The sequence below is a fragment of the Eptatretus burgeri genome, chromosome 5 (assembly GCF_056783735.1).
Source record: "Eptatretus burgeri isolate ZD-2024b chromosome 5, Ebu_testis_v1, whole genome shotgun sequence".
In the NCBI taxonomy this organism is placed as follows: domain Eukaryota; kingdom Metazoa; phylum Chordata; class Myxini; order Myxiniformes; family Myxinidae; genus Eptatretus; species Eptatretus burgeri.
In genome coordinates this window covers 123,199,120-123,214,021 of record NC_140965.1, presented here as the reverse complement: position 1 = coordinate 123,214,021, position 14,902 = coordinate 123,199,120, and the positions used below count along the sequence as shown (strand labels likewise).

The 14,902-nt window shown below is 43.8% G+C and overlaps 1 protein-coding gene and 1 long non-coding RNA gene across 3 annotated transcripts in view; one reads left to right on the top strand and one right to left on the bottom strand.

Moving 5' to 3' along the window:
- The window catches only part of LOC147027271 (protein FAM13A-like), a 333,647-nt gene that overhangs the window by 289,886 nt on the left and 28,859 nt on the right, over positions 1-14,902 (bottom strand). The window contains exons 1-2 of one of the 2 annotated variants that reach the window (XM_085883526.1): positions 2,279-2,603; positions 1,895-1,982 (exon numbers count right to left, since the gene is read on the bottom strand). The gene's annotated coding sequence lies outside the window, so the exon portion shown is untranslated. Of the gene's footprint in view, positions 1-1,894; positions 1,983-2,278; positions 2,604-14,902 lie in introns of those variants that run through there. The other variant, XM_085883527.1, reaches the window with a different exon arrangement.
- Positions 13,177-14,902, top strand: part of LOC147027270 (uncharacterized) — a 74,604-nt gene continuing 72,878 nt past the window's right edge. The window contains exon 1 of the long non-coding RNA XR_015058757.1: positions 13,177-13,274. This is a non-coding gene — a long non-coding RNA (uncharacterized LOC147027270). The remainder of the gene's footprint in view (positions 13,275-14,902) is intronic.

Genomic DNA, 14,902 nt, shown 5'->3' with positions numbered 1-14,902 from the left:
ACCTAACAAACTGGTGCCACACACACAAACACACACACACACACACACACACACACACACACACACACACACACACACACACACACACACACACACACACACACACACACACGAAATGGACCCCGTGGGTCTTGATTCGTCCCTTCTGCCTAGAGAGAAGGCGAGCTGGAGGAACAGAGCCTGGCCGGGTACCTTCCCGCCTTGGGCGGTCACACCAGACTCCAACCCACCATGGTGGGACTTGAACCCACATCCCAAAATCCATGAGCCCTGCAAAGGACCGCAGACAATGACTGAGACCAAGCCTCAAGGGTAGACCAAAAGCAATAGGCCATGATCACTGCAGTACTCCCTCCTATTTGGATGGGGTGAACCCTTCATCTGGCTGGGGCAGAGCCGGCCCTGAGAAGATGAGCCTCCTGATTGGACGGGGCGTCTCGGGGGGGGGGGTGTCAGGGCGTCTCGGAGGCCAACCCCCAGAGAGGCTCTGTAGTATTTCCCGGCACTCTGGCCTCCCATTGGCCGGAGCGCGTTTGGCCCTGCTCGCCCTTCGCCCATTGGCTGGAGGAAATGCTCCATGCCCTTCCTCGAGTGGAGCCTCGATCTGAGGCGATGGAGGCTCCGCCCATGCCTTCAGCCAAAAACACGTGGGCAATGGAGTCGATCGTGCGGAGAGGTGGAGGATTGACTCGTTGGGAGGAAGATTTAAAGGTATAAAAAAAACCTGACTATAAAAGAAACCCGCAGCGCACACATGTAATTCCCGTTAGACATAGGGGATGGGACCCTAATTATAAACACATACTTATCGAAATAACTGAACTGCGGGGGCTCTGGCTGTCTGTGTGCAAGAGGCTTCCAGATTTGTAACAATACTATATACATGTCCAGTCCTCAAGCACACACCTGTTTAAACTCCGCGACACGTTCGTTTTCCATGTGCGGGTAAAAAGCCTGTCTTCCGCTCTCTGTCTTCTTCAACCCTTTCTCACTCTGAACAATTATTTCCTATTTCTTCACAATTCACATCCAAGTCCTTGTGTTAAGTCGGAATTTCTTACAAGAGTTGTAAAAAGCGTTCATCTCAATCTTCTTTGAACGGGTGTGTGGTTGACGCTTCACAGACATCTCCATTTTGATAGTGATGAAAGACGTTTTACGACCCTTTATGATAAAGGGTCGTAAAATATCCTTTTATGACCCTTGATGAACAACGTTATTTTGAACGTACAACTCTTGTAAGTATCTGTGCAGGGCCTGCTCAAAGCAAGAGCAAGTCCACCGATCTGCAAGTATCATCCGTTCTCCCTTTTCAAGATGTCAAGGCATTCATTCACTGCAGCCTTTAAACTCTCCATCTGTCAGGCTGCAAAAGAGTTTGGGAACCGGGAAGCTGGGAAGCGATCGTCGTGGACGAGTCCGTCATCCGGCGCTGGAGAACAAGTAAGGCAACGAAAAAGAAGAGAAGATTATATTTTATTTTATTTTTTGAGGGTGAAAAACAGGGACGCCTTCAGTATACAGTCGCGGTTAATACACCGGAAAATATGGTATCTAGTTTTTGGCCATATCTATCAATGGTGAGATCTTCACCAAAAATCTCATCATTTCATCCTTGTCACACTCTGTAAACAAGATATCTCAAAACGTTGTTGACTGATTCAGACACTAAATTTGGTGGAGAGGTTGGGTGTGTTACAAGGACATATCTTGTCCCATGAGATATCTTGTTATCTTGTATGTGAGATATCCTGTTCATAGACAGACGGGGTAAAAAAGATCTTTAGGTGGCAAAGTTAATACGATGAATCATGAATGGAGTGCAAGCCTTTAAGTAACATTATCGTTTTTATCTACGGCAGATCAACAACCATGTTAGGATTGGTGAGCTCACCTGGAACGTAGTTCAGGGGAGCTTATGGGACGGAGTGTCATCGTACGTACGTTGATCAATCCATCCGTAAACACTTGCAACTTCCTCTCTGAAATGACACACACAATTCTGATGAAACTTGACCACCACCTTCATCACCCATGATGTAGCAATGTTTTGTCACGGCATAAAAAAAATTGGGCAAGGAGGTTTATGGGGAGGGGGGTTGCCCCCCAAAATATGGATTTGCTTTCTTCTCCGAAACTACACACACAATTCCGATGAAGCTTGACCACCACCTTCATCTCCCGTGATGTAAAAAAAAGTTTGTTCACAACATAAAAAATAAAATAATCAGGGTCTAAGGGAGGAAGGTTAATGTCAATTACTTGACAAACTACTTACAAAACAGAAGTATACTCCAATATAAATGAATGTTCCTGTCGTTGACGTGAATTGAAACGAATCCTACTCATTGTCAGACTCATCTGGAATGTCCGAGTCCGAAAACACTAACTATAACAGCCTGGGTGGGGTGGGGGATTGCCCACCAAAGTAACTATTTGCTTTAACATTGGTTCTTTGGTACATTTTGCTGATTCCATCCCACATTGACTTCCTCCTCAGTGTCGTTATTCTTCCAGGTGAGGGCTGTGAAAGTGAAATCCAACTTTTTGATCTCTGTTAATGGTAGCACAATAAATATACACTGTTCTGAGAATTTACTGAACTTCGAAGCAATGCTGACACGCAGGGCCACTCATTTTGCTGATAACCTTGCAAAACTCTTCGGCTGATCAGATAAGCTGAGCTAGTAAACACGGGTTGCATTTCACAATCGTGATGTCACCAGAATGTGTACATGTGATATTTTATAAAATAAGCACATAACTGAGTTTTATCAAGTAGGCCATTGGCCAGATATGGAAACAGTGCACCCCCCCCCCTCTCTCCACCCCCCCACCTCCCAGCAAACCTATGTTTTTCTGAATCCCCTGGATATACTGAACACGAATATGAATGTTAACATTGAAAATTTTGGGATGCACTACCTGTTTTGACATTTTGAATCGGGGAACCCTAAAATTATACTTTTATCGATTTGCATCGCATTCAATTTATGGATGAAATCAAAATAGCATTCAGAAGGCCCAAATCACATCCAATATACATGTATGATGCATCAAATTGAAGATAATTGCATTCTGATCATCTGTATATGTTGAACAGTGTTGTACATTAAATCTAAATGAAATTATATACATTTGAATATATATTCCCTATCTTTTGAATAAACACAAAATCAACACTCCGTATTCCTCAATGAATATATTTGAGATTATATGAATTTTATTGCAGGAACAGACTATTTAATGATAGTGAGAAACGGTATTAATTACCTTTTATTTTTCGAAAATATCAAGCAACTATTATGAAAATATACAACGTTATCACACAATAAGCATCAAACGGGTATTCAGACAAATAATGTTTTAGATATTTCATTGCACATAAACATTTCCAGTCTATATCTCCATAACCCGGATCATGTCAGTTACCTGTAATACAAGAATATTTTACGTGCAGTATTTCATTATCCTTCATATTTCTTCCCATATTCATCCAACATATTTCCAAACATACATCTACTACTTACAGTGCCAATGCAGACTGCAGAAAGCATACGTTTCAGAGTGAATAAAAGTGTTTATATTTGCATTATACCCGCATCATAATGAATACAATATTCATGGAACTAAATAACATAACTAAATCTCAAACATGGTAAGTATTTAAATACACCATATATTGTAAACAATTCAAAACAGAAGTATACTCCAATAGAAATGCATGTTGCTGTCGTTAATGTGAATTGAAACTAATCCTACTCATTATCAGACTCTGAGCTGTCTCCATTAAGATAGTCCAATTCGTCTGGAATGTCCGAGTCCGAGTCCGAGTCATTGATGTTCGCTGAATCTTCAGCGATGTCTGCCAACTGCTGTGGCAGGACCCCTCCCTCGTACCAAAGAGGCTCCAGCTTCCCCTCAACTAAAATCCACCCATGTCCATCACTTGGCTCAGGGATTTCAAGATTTGCAACATGGGCTCTTTTCCAAATGCCAAGTTGGAAGTTGACTCTCCGGATGTGTTGCTCCAGGCTCTTCTTGCATGGAGTGAGAGTGCCCATGTCAACTGTGCTCAAACGAGAGAGACGGTCATCATTTTTTGCATACAGCTAATTCATTTTCATGAACCACAACTCATCGATGCTCTGAGTATGAGGTCTTCCATATAACGCACAGGTAAACTCGTCCAGGTCATCCATCAGATCGTCGAGTACTTCCAACGTGTCTCTTAATTGAGCGAGAACTGGTACAAACTTGGGCAGCCTAGAAAGGGTCTTCAGTGGCTTCACCTTGCCTAGACCCTTGTGGTGAATTAACGTGAATCAAGGGACATGACGCGGGATCACATGTTGTGCGTCTCGCGTATAAGGGGATGTCTCTCTGCGGCACGAGTGATTGTCCCCGGGGCATTGCTATTGACATCGGCTGTCCACTTGATGCTCGTTAACTGAAGGTGCTCATTGACTGGTGAGAATGGAGATTATATCGAACTCCGTGCTTACGCGGATTAGTCTGCAATGGTTAACTGCACATGTATACGTTTCTGCTTATGTACTCCTAGCTGAACCTGTATTTCCTGGTGTGTCCACAGAAGCGGCTCCAATCAAATGGAATAAAGCCTAAACTCTGAAGGTTCATCTCTCGCTCTCATTCCAATTTATTCCATTTGATTTTCTCGGCTCTCTCAACCAAAGATGGACAAGATCTACAAACCAGAGAGGTTCGACGCAGACCCAAACACGACTGACGCAGAAATGAAATGGTCACATTGGTTCTGCTCCTTCTCACACTATCTGACCATCATCGCGGAGGGAGCTGACAAATTTGCCGCTCTCGTGAATCATGTCTCGCCCGGCGTATACAGGCTCTTCTCGGGGTGCGACACTTACGAAGCAGCGATTGACGTACTGCAGGCGCTCTACGTGAAGCCCAAGAGCAGAGGTATACATACGACATCTTCTCAACACACGCAAGCAAGCAGCCGGGGAGACAATCGATCAGTTCCTGCAAGCTCTGAATCAGCTGGGAAAAGACTGCAGCTTCCGGGCCGTAGCGCCGAGGAACACGAAAGGAGCGACACGGGAGGCATTCATCCAAGGACTCAGATCAGCCCACATACGGCAACGCTTACTAGAGAAAGCGCAACCCACTCTTGACAAGGTAGTCGATCAGGCTCGGCGATGGATACGGCTCAGCAGCAATCTGAGTCATTTGGGACACCGATGCTGCTCATGAACGCTGCTACGATGGGAACCCAAGGAACCCCACTGGCACAGACTCAGCCAGACATGAGGGATGGAGAAACACCCGAGGAGCCGGATACCCAGACCTCGTCAAACTCCTCAGCAACTGCTCCGGTCGGTAAATGCTTCTTTTGTGGGTACAAAAGGCATCCTCGTCAAAAATGTCCAGCCAGAGATGCCACATGCATGAATTGCGACAAGAAAGGGCATTATGCCAGGGTATGTAAATCTACTCTAAGGAGGAATAAACCCACTTCTGCGGCTCTCTACTCGCAAAATAAATTGACTGCAGCCTCTCCGGGGAATCTATCCAAGGCTATCATCAACGTGCGAATTAACGGGCATATGGCTGAGGCACTGATTGATACCGGTAGCTCTGAAAGTTTCGTCAACAGCTCGCTAGTGAAGGGCAGGAAATGGGTAATCCACCCGACTGACAATACGGTATGCATGGCCGCCACCTCACTACAATCCCGCGTACGAGGGTACTGCAATGTTGAATTGGACGTAAAAGGGTACACGCATCGGGATGTAAAGGTGCTGGTGCTTCGTGATTTGTGCGCAGACGTAATTCTGGGTCATAATGTCCTCAAGCAGCACACGAGCATCGAAATACCCTTTGGAGGAAGCAAGCCTCGTCTAATTTTAAATGCGCTGACCACCGCGGAGGTGACGTCCCCCCAGCTGTTCGCTAACTTGTCAGCGGTCTGCAAACCGATAGCGATCAAATCGCGGCGATATACCACTGCTGACATGAATTTCATCACTTCAGAAACCAAGCGATTACTGGAGGAGGGAATTATAGAACCGAGCGATTCGCCATGGCGCGCACAGGTGTTAGTGACCAGCAGTCAGAACCATAAGAGACGGATGGTTGTCGATTATTCCCAAACGGTCAATCGCTTCACCCAACTCGACGCCTACCCCTGCCGCGCATAGATGAGATGGTCGAACGCGTGGCCAATTATAAGGTATTCAGTACCATCGACTTGCGAAGCGCCTATCATCAAATTCCCATCCGAGAGGAAGACAAACCGTACACTGCATTCCAGGCAGGGCGGCGCCTCTACCAGTTCAGAAGGATACCATTCGGTGTCACGAATGGAGTAGCTTGCTTCCAACGGGTTATGGACGACATCATCTCAGATGAAAACCTCGAAGACACTTTTGTTTACGTGGATAATGTCACAGTGTGCGGTAGGGATCAGAGGGAACATGATAGGAATCTGGACAGATTCTTGAGCATTGCTGGAAAATATAATCTGACTCTCAACTACGAGAAATGCGTATTCTCGGCAAGGTCAATTGACCTTCTCGGCTACACGATAGCCAACGGCACAATTAAGCCTGATCCTGAGCGAGTGCGCCCGCTCCGTGAGCTTCCACCACCTCAGGACTTGCAGACAATGCGCCGGGTGATCGGGATGTTCGCTTACTATGCAAGATGGATTTCGCAATACTCCGAGAAAATATATCCCCTAGTGCATTGCAAAAACTTTCCACCAGATGCCGCTGTCGTGAAAGCTTTCCACGATCTCAAGGATGATATCAGTAAGTCCGTGGTTTTATCGATCGACAGCTCGGTGCCCTTCGTGGTGGAAACCCGCGCTTCAAATCACGCCATAGCTGCAACACTTAATCAGTCTGGGCGGCCGGTCGCTTTCTTCTCGAGAACTCTCTCTAGAAGCGAGCAGAGACACTCGGCAATAGAGAAGGAGGCGTACGCCATCGTCGAAGCGCTGCGTAAATGGAGACATTATTTACTGGGAAACCACTTCACGCTCGTTACGGACCAACGATCCGTGGCTTTCATGTTTGATGGGAAAAATAACGGGAAAATTAAGAATGAAAAAATTATGAGATGGCGGATAGACCTAGCCTGCTACAGGTACGACATTGTTTACCGGCCCGGGAAGGAAAACCCTGCTGCAGATACCTTCTCCCGGGTCTACAGTTCGGCAACAATCAGTCAGGCTTTGCAAGACCTCCATGTGTCTCTGTGCCACCCAGGGGTAACCAGGATGGCACATTTCGTACGCAGACAAAATCTTCCCTATTCTGTTGAAGATATTAAACAAATGAATGCTTCATGCCCTGTTTGTGCTGAACTAAAACCCAGATTCTTTGGCGCGGCATCTGGCAGACTGATCAAGGCTACTTCCCCCTTCGAGAGACTAAACATCGACTTCAAAGGGCCCCTGCCCACCGAGACAGACAACAGATACATATTCACCGTTGTTGATGAATATTCAAGGTTCCCTTTCGCGTTTCCGTGCTCGGATATGACCTCGGGCACTGTCGTAAAATGTCTGTCTGACGTCTTCGCTATGTTTGGGAGACCTTCGTACATACATTCAGACAGAGGGCCGTGTTTCATGTCGGCCGGGCTAAAACAATTCCTATTAGAGCACGGCATAGCAACTAGTCGAACGACGGGTTACAACCCACAGGGGAACGGGCAGGTGGAACGGTATAATGGAGTAATTTGGAAAGCCATAACTCTGGCGCTGAAATCGAGAGGACTGGGCCCCGAGCGATGGGAGGTTGCTCTTCCTGACGCAATGAATTCCATACGCTCTTTGCTCTGCACGTCCACAAATGCCACTCCTCACGAACGTATGTTTACTCACCAACGACGTTATGTTGACAGTCAAACGGTGCCCAACTGGCTGACCCACCCCGGTACAGTGTTCATGAAACGCCCGGTACGACAAAGCAAGTATGAACCGCTGGTGGAGGGGGTCGAACTCATTGACACTAATCCAGAGTATGCTCATGTCAGGCTCCCGGATGGCAGGGAGACCACTGTGTCGGTTCGCCATCTGGCTCCCGCCGGTACTCCTTCCGCCGGTACACCACCTCCTGGCTCTCCTCCTTCTGACATTTCCCCCCCAGGAACTCCGCCAGGCGGCAAGGGCTGCCGTGTTCCCCCCGAGGGCGTCGAGGAGTCATCCCCGGCACAAGTGAGGCTCACCAAGAGGATCGGGAGTCTCCCTCAAGTGAAACTGCCGTTTACTCCCGGAGAGGTCGACGAATAAGGCCCCCTCGACGACTCAATCTGTAAAGGGGATTATCGGCATTCTCGCTGCTCATGCTCCTATATGCCCATTATATCATATATCGATGCTCATTTCCATGCTCCTACAACTCAAAATAATCACTGCTTGGCATGTATGCTCCTGTAGATCTATTAGTCCGCGTTGCTTGAAATGTATACTCCTATAGAGCTAAAGCAATCATGGTGTGTAAGATGGGCCCCTAGTTACATTTTAAAGGTGAGGAGAATGTGGTGAATTAACGTGAATCAAGGGACATGACGCGGGATCACATGTTGTGCGTCTCGCGTATAAGGGGAGGTCTCTGCGGCACGAGTGATTGTCCCCGGGGCATTGCTATTGACATCGGCTGTCCACTTGATGCTCGTTAACTGAAGGTGCTCATTGACTGGTGAGAATGGAGATTATGCTCCCGAACTCCGTGCTTACGCGGATTAGTCTGCAATGGTTAACTGCACATGTATACGTTTCTGCTTATGTACTCCTAGCTGAACCTGTATTTCCTGGTGTGTCCACAGAAGCGGCTCCAATCAAATGGAATAAAGCCTAAACTCTGAAGGTTCATCTCTCGCTCTCATTTCAACCCTTGAAAGCGCTGGTCGAGTCACAGCCACTGAATACATGAAGAGCCATTATTGCTGTTGAATGCTGTGTAGAATAACCACCGGTAATTTCGGTCACGTCGATAAGCCTCTTCTTGTTACCAGTGCCTGTGTCAAACAAGATTGTCACATGTGTCATAGTTGCAGCGTAGTGCATGAGGATGACAAATATATCACTATCTGGACTCTTCATCCTGATGTGGCTGTACTTCTGACTCCTGGCATACTCGCAATACAGAATGATTCGAGAATCAGTTTCTTCTTGAGTGGATTTTAGTGCGTTCAGTTCTCTGTTACACGTTGACAGAAGGTCTTCAGAGGTCAGTAAATATGCTGATCCGCCACAAGTCACAATTACCTTCCTGCCGTGTAACTAGCTGGCATATGCGTCTTGGCTCCAGAGTCGAGTGAGGAGTTCAATGAACTGTTGCTTGTTCTCATCATTGCTCAAGAAGAACTTCCAATCTGCAGGTTTTTTTTAGTGTTTCCCCCCTTCAGAATCAGTTTGTCCCCAGATCCTCTCCTCAGTCATTCCATCGCCTTCACAGAGTTGGGTGCGTAGCCATCTGTGCTAAACACAATGTCACCTGACTTCGGCAGGATGTTGAACACTTTTTCGCATATCTGGTTGAAGTTACCTGGTATCTCCTTTCGGAAGTAGAAACAGGCATTGCCATCGAAAATGACAAGTGTTTCATCATTCGGAGGTTGGGCAGCATCCTCTTGGTCTTTCGTCAGGAAAGTGAAGGACTTCGATTTATCTGTTTTGGCCATGAAACCATCAGCAGTGCCAATACTGTATGGTACAGGAGTGAGTGGGTAGGTGAGAAGTTCTCTCAGGTCCAGTTGTATGCCTTGGTTTTGTGATTTCATGAACAGCTGGAAAGCGACGTTTCCCTGTTGTTGGTACTGTACAACTTTGTTCTTAGTGGTTGTCACTTTGCTCTTCTTGTTCATATCAACGAGAGTTTTCAAGTTGAAACGCTTGACTGGCTCGAAGAAGTCCCGTCCTGCTTCCACACGAGTGGTAATGACAGCTTCGTTAGCATCTTTGCCTGCCTGCTCGGCTCTCAAGACATCTTTCTGGACTTCTTCAGATGCTGTGGCGCCCAACAAGGGGGTCATTAGCTCATTTTTGCTTTCGACCTCGAGAGGATTCATGAAGCTTTCAACTGCTTCTCGTGTTTTTTCCACCAGCTTCTCTCCCTTCAGGATCTCGGATGGATGAAGATCACGGTGCTTGGTTCCTGCTGTCATTCCAGTTAACATGTCGGGCATGCTCAGGGTGGTACTGACATTCTGGGATCGAGCATGGGTTGTTCGAACCCAGCATTGGTATGCGTCATAATTCGTCAGGAGGCCTGAGACACCTGTGGCACTGCCACCAGCTCCTTCATGGGACTTGGTATGACATATTAAAGTTTCTTCCATGGTTTTGTCAACCACACATCGATTACCGGGAATGATGATCGAGCAACGCTAATAGGTGTTAATTATTGCAATGTTGTATCACATTCTTAAATATTTCTGATTTGGACTGGAATATATAACTTAATTACCTGACTTAATTAAAACTTACCAGTAGTTTTAGTAGTAGCAGTAGTACTTACCAGTAAAACTTACCATGAGAAAGAAAATACATCTCAACTAACCTGTTATCTTCAGTTGAACGATCAACATGAATGTTTTGGAAAAAAACCTTTAATAATATGGAAACAAATATCGACTGTGATGACTCGCTTTCCGTTCAGGATACGGCCCATTCCAACACCGACACGATTCCAGTTTGTCTCAAATTTCAAGAAATATAAGGTAATTAAAACCGTTTCTCACCATCATTAAATAGTCTGTACCTGCAATAAAATTCATATAATGTCAAATATATTCATTGAGGAATACGGAGTGTTGATTTTGTGTTTATTCGAAATATAGGGAATACATATATATATATATATATATATATATATATATATATATATATATATATATATATATATATATATATATATATATATATATACATACATATACATGTACATAGTAGTGATACCCGTGCACATGCACGGGATAGCAGTACAACATAGCTGGTAGCAGATGACAGACCGTACACGGGGAATGACAAAAATATGCATTGTGCAAAATGCAAGTGGTAATATGGAATGCCAAGACTTCCCAAACATTGTCGGCATGTCCGCTAAGTGCCACAGCAATTTCATAGGGATTGTGTGACGGCGAGCCGAGTTTTTAGTGTGCAAGCTTGCTATTATATATATATATATATATATATATATATATATATATATATATATATATATATATATATATACATACATACATATACATATTCAAATGCATATAATTTCATTTAAATTTAACGTACAACACTGTTAGACATATACAGATGATCAGAATGCAATTATATTCAATTTGATGAATCATACATGTATATTGGATATGATTTGGGCCTTCTGCATGCCATTTTGATTCCATCCATAAATTGAATTCGACACAAATCGATAAAAATATAATTTTAGGGTACCCCTATTCAAAAGGTCAAAACAGGTAGTGCATCCCAAAATTTTCAATGTTAACATTCATAGTCGTGTTCAGTATATCCAGGGGATTCAGAAAAACATAGGTTTGCTGGGAGTTGGGTGGGGGGGGGGGGTTCACGGTAGCCATATCTGGCCCATGGCCTAAAGGCATATAAATATACACTTTAACTTTACATACAATTGATTATACACTTTGCAGTCACAACAATAATTACTGCATCAGAAATATATTCCTTTAAAGTTGATTTGAATTCATTACAGGAATATACATTTATAATTTAGATTCATATATATATATATGTATCGATTAAATATTCTCCATTAAGCTTTTAATTATTTGATAATTGGATGGACAATGTATCGTGATAATAATGGCTTTTATTATTATGCGTTAATTAATTAATGACTGCAAAATTGTGTGTTTTGTATTTGTGTACGGCGAGGGTGACATCAAGTGCCAAACCACACGTCTCCACCTCTTCTTACCATTTGAGATTCGTCTGCTTTATAATATTAATAAAAGTCTCTACTAATCTGCTAAAAGGGTTTAGAGTGTTTACTGTACACAGAAGCCTATTTGGAGATGTTTTGTTTAATCCCTGCATAACAATGAACATTTTGCAAAATCTTCATGATTTTGAAAAAAAAAAAAACTGTTTTAATGACAAAGATGTTAAAAGAAACTTCCACACATTTCTGATGAAATATGTTGACAACTTATCACTTCAAAATGTGTGAATATGGATCCCGTAGGGCTGAATAAGTTTCTTGGACAAGGATATTCCAACATTGCAGCTCTAGAAGCCGATCTGCGATTTGCTTTTACAATCCCCACAATGAATGATCTGAATTCCGAACCTGAGGAGTTTATTTTATTATGAGGAATAATGGAGAGGCAATATGGAAGGTAGCGAGATTTTGTCGCGTACAAAATGTATTTGTCCGGATGATAAAGAGTACCTACAATGGATACAAATGCAGTGTAATTAGTAACAACAAGTTGTCATCCTAATTTGAAGTTACTGCAGAAATCAGACAAGGTTGCACGGTGTCTCCATGACTGTTTTAGTGGTGTTGGACTGGGTGTTGTGGAAAACAACTCAGAAGAGAAGGAACAAATTTGAACAGACAAAGGAACTCTGCTTTGCAGCCGCCATCTACCTGATATCATAGTATTTAAGTAGCATACAGGAGAAAGTAAATAGGCTACAGGAGTACGCAGTGAAGGGGGAGCTGAACATTAACAACAACAACAACATAATGTGCAACAATTCAACAACTGGAGAGGTTGACGAGGATACATATCTGAGGTCCAAAGTTACCATAATAGGTGGGGAGATGCAGATGTACTGCAATGGATAAAGAAAATAAGCAAAAGGTGCATTCATGAGGCTCAAGGAAAGTTGGAAATGAAAGAATTAGAACACCAAAGTTAAGCTGAGGATTTTTCACTTCAACATAACATCATTCCTCCGATTTGGATATGAATCTTGGAAAATTACCAAAGAAACAGCAAATTGGAGTCTTTCATCTTCAGCGGCCACAATAAAATCTTGAGACTATTTTGGCCTGACACAGCTAGTAAGAAAGAGGTTGAACAAAAGGAAGGAAAAGCATCATCGAAGAGATCAAAATTAGGAGGTGGAGATGGGTTGGTCACACATTACGCCTGGAGAATCAAGATGCACCGAAAAAAGAAATATGATTGGCACCTGCTGGGAAGAGAAGGGTTAGACAGCCAAAAGAGACCTGCACCTTGTGATGGAGCATCAAGGAAATGAAAGGAATGAAGGTCACCTGGAATAAAATCGGAAGGTGAGCCCAAGACCGACGGAAGTGGTGAAAGTTCATAACAAGCTCCACATGCTGGGCTGGATAATTGGTTAATAGGCAATAAGCAAGATATAATCAAAATATTATTCCAAATCTGAGATAGTCGTTAACAGTCACGACAGTACGCAGACAGCACAGCAGTCATGGCACACGTAAAGTCAATAGCGGATAAATGTGTCTTCTGTATTTTGAAATCTCACCACAAGCTTTGTTAAGGTGTCTAGTTGTAATGTGTCTCGCGATATAGCCGCCGGTTGCTACTTCTTGCGATTCTGTGCCACAATGTAGTTCATTTGATGCCGTGTAATGCAATACACATATGCCGTGCTCTGCCTCACTGTATCTTGCTGTGAAAGCCATAGACAGCCCCGTCTTGTAAAGATAGTGATGAGGAATGACAGGTGCAGAGCCCTTGGTGGGGAAATGTGCCAAAGTTATTCCAGCCTGGCATCTCTTTCAAATAAAGAATGTCTTTGTGAGATTCTGACATGTGGATGAAATGTACTCGAACAACATGTACTTGTACACCATACTTTGTATTGAACGTCGGTTCTGCAGAAGCAGTTTCTTGGCTGCAGGTTATAATCCTGGAAGACTCGCCGCTACGACACAGGTATACTCCCATTATGGTGCAGGAATTTGAAAATTGTTCATGATCCAAGGGAGAAAAAGGCAATAAAATAGGACTTCCTCCAGATTTTTTGCAATCGAATCAAAAGCAACATTAATATCGAGTCGAAAGCAATATTGATTAGGAGGAACCATTTAAACAATTACAAACTAATTAAAGGTAGTCAGCATGGGTTTACCAAAGGTAGTTCCTGTTTAAGAAATCTTTTAGAGTTCTATGAAGCAGTGTCTGATTGGATGGATGAGGGAAAGGCAGTGGACATAGTATATCTAGACTTTAAGAAGGAATTTAAGAAGGTACCACATCGGAGGTTGTTAGCCAAGGTGAGGGCTTGTGGAGTGGCTGGTCAGGTAGCTAATTGGATTTCAAACTGGATTAGTTTCGGGAAGCAAAGAGTGGCTGTGAGTGGGAGGATGTCTTGCTGGGAGGATATAACTAGCGGTGTACCTCAGGGATCAGTACTCGGACCATTACTATTCATTATTTACATCAATGATTTGGATAATGGGGTGAAGAGTAAGCTTTCCAAATTTGCAGATGACACAAAGCTTGGAGGTAAGGTGGATAGCAGAGGGGGTGGTGATCAGATTCAGGAAAGTATTGATACTTGCACAGATTGGTCAAGAGATTGGAAGATGTAATTTAACCTGAGCAAGTGTAAGGTGTTGGGGATGGGAAAGAACAATGAAAATAGAGATTACAGGATGTAAGGGGTAATTTAGGAGCGTGTCACACAGGAGAAGGATCTGGGGATGGTGATAGGTATGGGAGATAAGCAGGCAGCACAGTGCCAGGCAGCTATAGGGAAAGCAAATCGGGTTTTAGGGTGTATTAGGAGGGAGATCATTTATAAATCAAAAAAGGTGTTTTTTTTTCTTCTTTGCTTGTTTGTTGGTTTTTATTGGATACACTGTGGAGGCTCATATAAGAGCTAACCCACAGAACATATAACAAAGGGAGCAGGAGATAAGAGGGGCAG